This window comes from Schistocerca gregaria, chromosome 10, assembly GCF_023897955.1.
Source record: "Schistocerca gregaria isolate iqSchGreg1 chromosome 10, iqSchGreg1.2, whole genome shotgun sequence".
Taxonomy (NCBI): Eukaryota; Metazoa; Arthropoda; class Insecta; order Orthoptera; family Acrididae; genus Schistocerca; species Schistocerca gregaria.
The window spans coordinates 38,893,363-38,905,789 of record NC_064929.1 but is presented as its reverse complement, the minus strand read 5'-3'; the positions used below and the strand labels follow the sequence as shown (position 1 = coordinate 38,905,789).

Below are 12,427 nucleotides of genomic sequence, written 5' to 3'. Positions count from 1 at the left end.
GTGGCTGCTCGGTGTCTGCAGGCAGCGACAGTCTGCTAGCTTCCTGTGTTCGCACCTATGTCACCTGTGCTTGCTTGTCAGAGACAGACTATCACAAAACATACAACTCACTCCATGAATTGATTGCTACGGCATCTGTTATCGGCAGTCACAACTAGCAACACCAGTAGCAGCCGACTGCACGCAGAGAATAGGAAAGTGCAGTGGGAATTACGTGAACTCGGCGCAAGGCAGATCTTTCCGACATAGGCTTGAGAATCTTACGGGAACACTTGTACTGTTTCTAAATAAAGTGTAGGCGTGGGAGGAAGGTGCTTCCCGCGCACTAATAACAGCACGCTTGCCAATTTTGGATGCTAATCATTCGCTTGTATCTTCCTAGACACATCTGCAGGCTGAGAATTATTCCACTTGCATGGCAAGGTGCGCATGTAGGTGTGTTAAAAATTCTGGAGGCACTGGGTATTGATCCCAGTACCTCCCGCATACTAATCGAGCGCTCTACCATCTGAGCTACGCCCGCCCCCCCGAAGACTAATGGTGCTACATACAGCCATATAGACGACACAGACCCTTGCACTCACATTATTCATTAGACAAACACTACTCTCTTTGTAAACGTTAGGCTGTCTTTCAGGTTTCGTGCATTCTGTATCGAATCGTAGTTGGCCACAATAAAAGTGGCACGTATAACGTCGAAAATAGAGTTCGGACACCGCTCTGAGTAAGACGAACGTGTTGTCCACCCTCTAGACTTCAATGAGGTTAAGCCGTGATACCTAAGACAGATCTGCACTCGATGACACCTCGATAACAGCCGGTCCCCACACTTACATCTTGCTCTCCTTACGTCAGTATACATCATATCAGTCTGTGACGCTGGCTTTGCAACATCTTGCGTGCCTGTAGGTTCGCCACGACCATCACTTACAATGCACTGACCACAAAAAGTTGAGGCGCCGCGGCTTGAACCCGGCACCTTTCACATGCGAAGCGAACGCTCTACCAACTGAGCTACGCCACATGCACGACTAAACTGCGCTATTCCCCATTCTTTGCGACTCTGATGCGTACGGACACGATGGTTGGTGGGTTTGTAGCGGTGAAGGGAGCAGAGTACAAAGGCGCGGACACGTTCATATACACAAAATTTCCAAGTAGTTTCGATGCTCTGGTATTACAAATGCAAATTCCGTCTGTTTTTAACGTCTTAAATTGAAAGAGCCGTCACAAATTGCTCCGTTTTCACTCCTTGTCGACAATCATACAGCACCTGAGGTAACAAACACATCTCGAGCCCCATTGTGCACTCCATTATTCATGCCAACTCAGTGCCTCGCTCTTTACCACTGTGTAACAATCTTGTCGTCCAACTGCAAAACACTGGGCCACAACAAGTTTCCGCGTCTCCATTGCACTGCGCATACTACAAACCGCTCCCCAAACTTGGCACTCACCCACGCAGCCAACTTTTCTGACTTTCCACGACGCTCACGCAACGCTCACGCTAGTGACAGCATTATTTATAGTTCGACGTCGCGCCAAAGCGAATGAGCACATTTCGCCTACGGCTTAGGCCGCCCTCCTAGTGTGGCTGCTCGGTGTCTGCAGGCAGCGAGGGTCTGCTAGCTTCCTGTGTTCGCACCTATGTCACCCGTGCTTGCTTGTCAGAGACAGACTATCGCAAAACATACAACTCACTCCATGAATTGATTGTTACGGCATCTGTTATCAGCAGTCACAACTAGCAACAGCAGTAGCAGCCGACTGCACGCAAAGAATAGGAATGTGCAGTGGGATTTATGTGAACTCGGCGCAAGGCAGATCTTTCCTTCATAGGCTTGAGAATCTTACGGGAACACTTGTACTGTTTCTAAATAAAGTGTAGGCGTGGGAGGAAGGTGCTTCCCGCGCACTAATAACAGCACGCTTGCCAATTGTGGATGCTAATCATTCGCTTGTATCTTCCTAGACACATCTGCAGGCTGAGAATTATTCCACTTGCATGGCAAGGTGCGCATGTAGGTGTGTTAAAAATTCTGGAGGCACTGGGTATTGATCCCAGTACCTCCCGCATACTAATCGAGCGCTCTACCATCTGAGCTACGCCCGCCCCCCCGAAGACTAATGGTGCTACATACAGCCATATAGACGACACAGACCCTTGCACTCCCATTATTCATTAGACAAACACTACTCTCTTTGTATCCGTTAGGCTGTCTTTCAGGTTTCGTGCATTCTGTATCGAATCGTAGTTGGCCACAATCAAAGTGGCACGTATAACGTCAAAAATAGAGTTCGGACACCGCTCTGAGTAAGACGAACGTGTTGTCCACCCTCTAGACTTCAATGAGGTTAAGCCGTGATACCTAAGACAGATCTGCACTCGATGACACCTCGATAACAGCCGGTCCCCACACTTACATCTTGCTCTCCTTACGTCAGTATACATCATATCAGTCTGTGACGCTGGCTTTGCAACATCTTGCGTGCCTGTAGGTTCGCCACGACCATCACTTACAATGCACTGACCACATAAAGTTGAGGCGCCGCGGCTTGAACCCTGCACCTTTCACATGCGAAGCGAACGCTCTACCAACTGAGCTACGCCACATGCACCACCAAACTGCGCTATTCCCCATTCTTTGCGACTCTGATGCGTACGGACACGATGGTTGGTGGGTTTGTAGCGGTGAAGGGAGCAGAGTACAAAGGCGCGGACACGTTCATATACACAAAAGTTCCAAGTAGTTTCGATGCTCTGGTATTACAAATGCAAATTCCGTCTGTTTTTAACGTTTTAAATTGAAAGAGCCGTCACAAATTGCTCCGTTTTCACTCCTTGTCGACAATCATACAGCACCTGAGGTAACAAACACATCTCGAGCCCCATTGTGCACTCCATTATTCATGCCAACTCAGTGCCTCGCTCTTTACCACTGTGTAACAATCATGTCGTCCAACTGCAAAACACTGGGCCACAACAAGTTTCCGCGTCTCCATTGCACTGCGCATACTACAAAACGCTCCCCAAACTTGGCACTCACCCACGCAGCCAACTTTTCTGACTTTCCACGACGCTCACGCAACGCTCACGCTAGTGACAGCATTATTTATAGTTCGACGTCGCGCCAAAGCGAATGAGCACATTTCGCCTACGGCTTAGGCCGCCCCCCTAGTGTGGCTGCTCGGTGTCTGCAGGCAGCGACAGTCTGCTAGCTTCCTGTGTTCGCACCTATGTCACCTGTGCTTGCTTGTCAGAGACAGACTATCACAAAACATACAACTCACTCCATGAATTGATTGCTACGGCATCTGTTATCGGCAGTCACAACTAGCAACACCAGTAGCAGCCGACTGCACGCAGAGAATAGGAATGTGCAGTGGGATTTACGTGAACTCGGCGCAAGGCAGATCTTTCCGACATAGGCTTGAGAATCTTACGGGAACACTTGTACTGTTTCTAAATAAAGTGTAGGCGTGGGAGGAAGGTGCTTCCCGCGCACTAATAACAGCACGCTTGCCAATTGTGGATGCTAATCATTCGCTTGTATCTTCCTAGACACATCTGCAGGCTGAGAATTATTCCACTTGCATGGCAAGGTGCGCATGTAGGTGTGTTAAAAATTCTGGAGGCACTGGGTATTGATCCCAGTACCTCCCGCATACTAATCGAGCGCTCTACCATCTGAGCTACGCCCGCCCCCCCGAAGACTAATGGTGCTACATACAGCCATATAGACGACACAGACCCTTGCACTCCCATTATTCATTAGACAAACACTACTCTCTTTGTATCCGTTAGGCTGTCTTTCAGGTTTCGTGCATTCTGTATCGAATCGTAGTTGGCCACAATAAAAGTGGCGCGTATAACGTCGAAAACAGAGTTCGGACACCGCTCTGAGTAAGACGAACGTGTTGTCCACCCTCTAGACTTCAATGAGGTTAAGCCGTGATACCTAAGACAGATCTGCACTCGATGACACCTCGATAACAGCCGGTCCCCACACTTACATCTTGCTCTCCTTACGTCAGTATACATCATATCAGTCTGTGACGCTGGCTTTGCAACATCTTGCGTGCCTGTAGGTTCGCCACGACCATCACTTACAATGCACTGACCACAAAAAGTTGAGGCGCCGCGGCTTGAACCCTGCACCTTTCACATGCGAAGCGAACGCTCTACCAACTGAGCTACGCCACATGCACGACTAAACTGCGCTATTCCCCATTCTTTGCGACTCTGATGCGTACGGACACGATGGTCGGTGGGCTTGTAGCGGTGAAGGGAGCAGAGTACAAAGGCGCGGACACGTTCATATACACAAAAGTTCCAAGTAGTTTCGATGCTCTGGTATTACAAATGCAAATTCCGTCTGTTTTTAACGTCTTAAATTGAAAGAGCCGTCACAAATTGCTCCGTTTTCACTCCTTGTCGACAATCATACAGCACCTGAGGTAACAAACACATCTCGAGCCCCATTGTGCACTCCATTATTCATGCCAACTCAGTGCCTCGCTCTTTACCACTGTGTAACAATCTTGTCGTCCAACTGCAAAACACTGGGCCACAACAAGTTTCCGCGTCTCCATTGCACTGCGCATACTACAAAACGCTCCCCAAACTTGGCACTCACCCACGCAGCCAACTTTTCTGACTTTCCACGACGCTCACGCAACGCTCACGCTAGTGACAGCATTATTTATAGTTCGACGTCGCGCCAAAGCGAATGAGCACATTTCGCCTACGGCTTAGGCCGCCCTCCTAGTGTGGCTGCTCGGTGTCTGCAGGCAGCGACAGTCTGCTAGCTTCCTGTGTTCGCACCTATGTCACCTGGGCTTGCTTGTCAGAGACAGACTATCACAAAACATACAACTCACTCCATGAATTGATTGCTACGGCATCTGTTATCGGCAGTCACAACTAGCAACACAAGTAGCAGCCGACTGCACGCAGAGAATAGGAATGTGCAGTGGGATTTACGTGAACTCGGCGCAAGGCAGATCTTTCCGACATAGGCTTGAGAATCTTACGGGAACACTTGTACTGTTTCTAAATAAAGTGTAGGCGTCGGAGGAAGGTGCATCCCGCGCACTAATAACAGCACGCTTGCCAATTGTGGATGCTAATCATTCGCTTGTATCTTCCTAGCCACATCTGCAGGCTGAGAATTATTCCACTTGCATGGCAAGGTGCGCATGCGGGTGTGTTAAAAATTCTGGAGGCACTGGGTATTGATCCCAGTACCTCCCGCATACTAATCGAGCGCTCTACCATCTGAGCTACGCCCGCCCCCCGGAAGACTAATGGTGCTACATACAGCCATATAGACGACACAGACCCTTGCACTCCCATTATTCATTAGACAAACACTACTCTCTTTGTATCCGTTAGGCTGTCTTTCAGGTTTCGTGCATTCTGTATCGAATCGTAGTTGGCCGCAATCAAAGTGGCACGTATAATGTCGAAAATAGAGTTCGGACACCGCTCTGAGTAAGACGAACGTGTTGTCCACCCTCTAGACTTCAATGAGGTTAAGCCGTGATACCTAAGACAGATCTGCACTTGATGACACCTCGATAACAGCCGGTCCCCACACTTACATCTTGCTCTCCTTACGTCAGTATACATCATATCAGTCTGTGACGCTGGCTTTGCAACATCTTGCGTGCCTGTAGGTTCGCCACGACCATCACATACAATGCACTGACCACAAAAAGTTGAGGCGCCGCGGCTTGAACCCTGCACCTTTCACATGCGAAGCGAACGCTCTACCAACTCAGCTACGCCACATGCACGACTAAACTGCGCTATTCCCCATTCTTTGCGACTCTGATGCGTACGGACACGATGGTTGGTGGGTTTGTAGCGGTGAAGGGAGCAGAGTACAAAGGCGCGGACACGTTCATATACACAAAAGTTCCAAGTAGTTTCGATGCTCTGGTATTACAAATGCAAATTCCGTCTGTTTTTAACGTCTTAAATTGAAAGAGCCGTCACAAATTGCTCCGTTTTCACTCCTTGTCGACAATCATACAGCACCTGAGGTAACAAACACATCTCGAGCCCCATTGTGCACTCCATTATTCATGCCAACTCAGTGCCTCGCTCTTTACCACTGTGTAACAATCTTGTCGTCCAACTGCAAAACACTGGGCCACAACAAGTTTCCGCGTCTCCATTGCACTGCGCATACTACAAAACGCTCCCCAAACTTGGCACTCACCCACGCAGCCAACTTTTCTGACTTTCCACGACGCTCACGCAACGCTCACGCTAGTGACAGCATTATTTATAGTTCGACGTCGCGCCAAAGCGAATGAGCACATTTCGCCTACGGCTTAGGCCGCCCTCCTAGTGTGGCTGCTCGGTGTCTGCAGGCAGCGACAGTCTGCTAGCTTCCTGTGTTCGCACCTATGTCACCTGTGCTTGCTTGTCAGAGACAGACTATCACAAAACATACAACTCACTCCATGAATTGATTGCTACGGCATCTGTTATCGGCAGTCACAACTAGCAACACCAGTAGCAGCCGACTGCACGCAGAGAATAGGAATGTGCAGTGGGATTTACGTGAACTCGGCGCAAGGCAGATCTTTCCGACATAGGCTTGAGAATCTTACGGGAACACTTGTACTGTTTCTAAATTATGTGTAGGCGTGGGAGGAGGGTGCTTCCCGTGCACTAATAACAGCACGCTTGCTAATTGTGGATGCTAATCATTCGCTTGTATCTTCCTAGACACATCTGCAGGCTGAGAATTATTCCACTTGCATGGCAAGGTGCGCATGTAGGTGTGTTAAAAATTCTGGATGCACTGGGTATTGATCCCAGTACCTCTCGCATACTAAGCGAGCGCTCTACCATCTGTGTTACGCCCGCCCCCCACGAAGACTAATGGTGCTACATACAGCCATATAGACGACACAGACCCTTGCACTCCCATTATTCAGCAGACAAACACTACTCTCTATGTATCCGTTAGGGTGTCTTTCAGGTTTCGTGCATTCTGTATCGAATCGTAGTTGGCCACAATGAAAGTGGCACGTATAACGTCGAAAATAGAGTTCGGACACCGCTCTGAGTAAGACGAACGTGTTGTCCACCCTCTAGACTTCAATGAGGTTAAGCCGTGATACCTAAGACAGATCTGCACTCGATGACACCTCGATAACAGCCGGTCCCCACACTTACATCTTGCTCTCCTTACGTCAGTATACATCATATCAGTCTGTGACGCTGGCTTTGCAACATCTTGCGTGCCTGTAGGTTCGCCACGACCATCACTTACAATGCACTGACCACAAAAAGTTGAGGCGCCTCGGCTTGAACCCTGCACCTTTCACATGCGAAGCGAACGCTCTACCAACTGAGCTACGCCACATGCACGACCAAACTGCGCTATTCCCCATTCTTTGCGACTCTGATGCGTACGGACACGATGGTTGGTGGGTTTGTAGCGGTGAAGGGAGCAGAGTACAAAGGCGCGGACACGTTCATATACACAAAAGTTCCAAGTAGTTTCGATGCTCTGGTATTACAAATGCAAATTCCGTCTGTTTTTAACGTCTTAAATTGAAAGAGCCGTCACAAATTGCTCCGTTTTCACTCCTTGTCGACAATCATACAGCACCTGAGGTAACAAACACATCTCGAGCCCCATTGTGCACTCCATTATTCATGCCAACTCAGTGCCTCGCTCTTTACCACTGTGTAACAATCTTGTCGTCCAACTGCAAAACACTGGGCCACAACAAGTTTCCGCGTCTCCATTGCACTGCGCATACTACAAAACGCTCCCCAAACTTGGCACTCACCCACGCAGCCAACTTTTCTGACTTTCCACGACGCTCACGCAACGCTCACGCTAGTGACAGCATTATTTATAGTTCGACGTCGCGCCAAAGCGAATGAGCACATTTCGCCTACGGCTTAGGCCGCCCTCCTAGTGTGGCTGCTCGGTGTCTGCAGGCAGCGACAGTCTGCTAGCTTCCTGTGTTCGCACCTATGTCTCCTGTGCTTGCTTGTCAGAGACAGACTATCACAAAACATACAACTCACTCCATGAATTGATTGCTACGGCATCTGTTATCGGCAGTCACAACCAGCAACACCAGTAGCAGCCGACTGCACGCAGAGAATAGGAATGTGCAGTGGGATTTACGTGAACTCGGCGCAAGGCAGGTCTTTCCGACATAGGCTTGAGAATCTTACGGGAACACTTGTACTGTTTCTAAATAAAGTGGTGGCGTGGGAGGAGGGTGCTTCCCGCGCACTAATAACAGCACGCTTGCCAATTGTGGATGCTAATCATTCGCTTGTATCTTCCTAGACACATCTGCAGGCTGAGAATTATTCCACTTGCATGGCAAGGTGCGCATGTAGGTGTGTTAAAAATTCTGGATGCACTGGGTATTGATCCCAGTACCTCTCGCATACTAAGCGAGCGCTCTACCATCTGAGTTACGCCCGCCCCCCACGAAGACTAATGGTGCTACATACAGCCATGTAGACGACACAGACCCTTGCACTCCCATTATTCAGCAGACAAACACTACTCTCTATGTATCCGTTAGGGTGTCTTTCAGGTTTCGTGCATTCTGTATCGAATCGTAGTTGGCCACAATGAAAGTGGCACGTATAACGTCGAAAATAGAGTTCGGACACCGCTCTGAGTAAGACGAACGTGTTGTCCACCCTCTAGACTTCAATGAGGTTAAGCCGTGATACCTAAGACAGATCTGCACTCGATGACACCTCGATAACAGCCCGTCCCCACACTTACATTTTGCTCTCCTTACGTCTGTATACATCATATCAGTCTGTGACGCTGGCTTTGCAACATCTTGCGTGCCTGTAGGTTCGCCACGACCATCACTTACAATGCACTGACCACAAAAAGTTGAGGCGCCGCGGCTTGAACCCTGCACCTTTCACATGCGAAGCGAACGCTCTACCAACTGAGCTACGCCACATGCACGACAAAACTGCGCTATTCCCCATTCTTTGCGACTCTGATGCGTACGGACACGATGGTTGGTGGGTTTGTAGCGGTGAAGGGAGCAGAGTACAAAGGCGCGGACACGTTCATATACACAAAAGTTCCAAGTAGTTTCGATGCTCTGGTATTACAAATGCAAATTCCGTCTGTTTTTAACGTCTTAAATTGAAAGAGCCGTCACAAATTGCTCCGTTTTCACTCCTTGTCGACAATCATACAGCACCTGAGGTAACAAACACATCTCGAGCCCCATTGTGCACTCCATTATTCATGCCAACTCAGTGCCTCGCTCTTTACCACTGTGTAACAATCTTGTCGTCCAACTGCAAAAGACTGGGCCACAACAAGTTTCCGCGTCTCCATTGCACTGCGCATACTACAAAACGCTCCCCAAACTTGGCACTCACCCACGCAGCCAACTTTTCTGACTTTCCACGACGCTCACGCAACGCTCACGCTAGTGACAGCATTATTTATAGTTCGACGTCGCGCCAAAGCGAATGAGCACATTTCGCCTACGGCTTAGGCCGCCCTCCTAGTGTGGCTGCTCGGTGTCTGCAGGCAGCGACAGTCTGCTAGCTTCCTGTGTTCGCACCCATGTCACCTGTGCTTGCTTGTCAGAGACAGACTATCACAAAACATACAACTCACTCCATGAATTGATTGCTACGGCATCTGTTATCGGCAGTCACAACTAGCAACACCAGTAGCAGCCGACTGCACGCAGAGAATAGGAATGTGCAGTGGGATTTACGTGAACTCGGCGCAAGGCAGATCTTTCCGACATAGGCTTGAGAATCTTACGGGAACACTTGTACTGTTTCTAAATTATGTGTAGACGTGGGAGGAGGGTGCTTCCCGCGCACTAATAACAGCACGCTTGCCAATTGTGGATGCTAATCATTCGCTTGTATCTTCCTAGACACATCTGCAGGCTGAGAATTATTCCACTTGCATGGCAAGGTGCGCATGTAGGTGTGTTAAAAATTCTGGATGCACTGGGTATTGATCCCAGTACCTCTCGCATACTAAGCGAGCGCTCTACCATCTGAGTTACGCCCGCCCCCCACGAAGACTAATGGTGCTACATACAGCCATATAGACGACACAGACCCTTGCACTCCCATTATTCAGCAGACAAACACTACTCTCTATGTATCCGTTAGGGTTTCTTTCAGGTTTCGTGCATTCTGTATCGAATCGTAGTTGGCCACAATGAAAGTGGCACGTATAACGTCGAAAATAGAGTTCGGACACCGCTCTGAGTAAGACGAACGTGTTGTCCACCCTCTAGACTTCAATGTGGTTAAGCCGTGATACCTAAGACAGATCTGCACTCGATGACACCTCGATAACAGCCGGTCCCCACACTTACATCTTGCTCTCCTTACGTCAGTATACATCATATCAGTCTGTGACGCTGGCTTTGCAACATCTTGCGTGCCTGTAGGTTCGCCACGACCATCACTTACAATGCACTGACCACAAAAAGTTGAGGCGCCGCGGGTTGAACCCTGCACCTTTCACATGCGAAGCGAACGTTCTACCAACTGAGCTACGCCACATGCACGACCAAACTGCGCTATTCCCCATTCTTTGCGACTCTGATGCGTACGGACACGATGGTTGGTGGGTTTGTAGCGGTGAAGGGAGCAGAGTACAAAGGCGCGGACACGTTCATATACACAAAAGTTCCAAGTAGTTTCGATGCTCTGGTATTACAAATGCAAATTCCGTCTGTTTTTAACGTCTTAAATTGAAAGAGCCGTCACAAATTGCTCCGTTTTCACTCCTTGTCGACAATCATACAGCACCTGAGGTAACAAACACATCTCGAGCCCCATTGTGCACTCCATTATTCATGCCAACTCAGTGCCTCGCTCTTTACCACTGTGTAACAATCTTGTCGTCCAACTGCAAAACACTGGGCCACAACAAGTATCCGCGTCTCCATTGCACTGCGCATACTACAAAACGCTCCCCAAACTTGGCACTCACCCACGCAGCCAACTTTTCTGACTTTCCACGACGCTCACGCAACGCTCACGCTAGTGACAGCATTATTTATAGTTCGACGTCGCGCCAAAGCGAATGAGCACATTTCGCCTACGGCTTAGGCCGCCCTCCTAGTGTGGCTGCTCGGTGTCTGCAGGCAGCGACAGTCTGCTAGCTTCCTGTGTTCGCACCTATGTCACCTGTGCTTGCTTGTCAGAGACAGACTATCACAAAACATACAACTCACTCCATGAATTGATTGCTACGGCATCTGTTATCGGCAGTCACAACTAGCAACACCAGTAGCAGCCGACTGCACGCAGAGAATAGGAATGTGCAGTGGGATTTACGTGAACTCGGCGCAAGGCAGATCTTTCCGACATAGGCTTGAGAATCTTACGGGAACACTTGTACTGTTTCTAAATAAAGTGGTGGCGTGGGAGGAGGGTGCTTCCCGCGCACTAATAACAGCACGCTTGCCAATTGTGGATGCTAATCATTCGCTTGTATCTTCCTAGACACATCTGCAGGCTGAGAATTATTCCACTTGCATGGCAAGGTGCGCATGTAGGTGTGTTAAAAATTCTGGATGCACTGGGTATTGATCCCAGTACCTCTCGCATACTAAGCGAGCGCTCTACCATCTGAGTTACGCCCGCCCCCCACGAAGACTAATGGTGCTACATACAGCCATATAGACGACACAGACCCTTGCACTCCCATTATTCAGCAGACAAACACTACTCTCTATGTATCCGTTAGGGTGTCTTTCAGGTTTCGTGCATTCTGTATCGAATCGTAGTTGGCCACAATGAAAGTGGCACGTATAACGTCGAAAATAGAGTTCGGACACCGCTCTGAGTAAGACGAACGTGTTGTCCACCCTCTAGACTTCAATGAGGTTAAGCCGTGATACCTAAGACAGATCTGCACTCGATGACACCTCGATAACAGCCGGTCCCCACACTTACATTTTGCTCTCCTTACGTCAGTATACATCATATCAGTCTGTGACGCTGGCTTTGCAACATCTTGCGTGCCTTTAGGTTCGCCGCGACCAACACTTACCATGCACTGACCACAAATAATGGAGGCGCCGCGGCTTGAACCCTGCACCTTTCACATGCGAACCGAACGCTCTACCAACTGAGCTACGCCACATGCACGACAAAACTGCGCTATTCCCCATTCTTTGCGACTCTGATGCGCACGGACACGATGGTTGGTTGGTTTGTAGCGGTGAAGGGAGCAGAGTACAAAGGCGCGGACACGTTCATATACACAAAAGTTCCAAGTAGTTTCGATGCTCTGGTATTACAAATGCAAATTCCGTCTGTTTTTAACGTCTTAAATTGAAAGAGCCGTCACAAATTGCTCCGTTTTCACTCCTTGTCGACAATCATACAGCACCTGAGGTAACAAACACATCT

General features: G+C 49.1%; 1 non-coding gene across 1 annotated transcript; it reads right to left on the bottom strand.

Moving 5' to 3' along the window:
• Window positions 1-951: 951 nt before the first annotated feature.
• On the bottom strand, window positions 952-1,024 carry Trnaa-cgc (transfer RNA alanine (anticodon CGC)). Its single transcript has one exon. It is a non-coding gene; the product is annotated as a tRNA-Ala (tRNA).
• Between the last annotated feature and the right edge of the window lie 11,403 nt (window positions 1,025-12,427).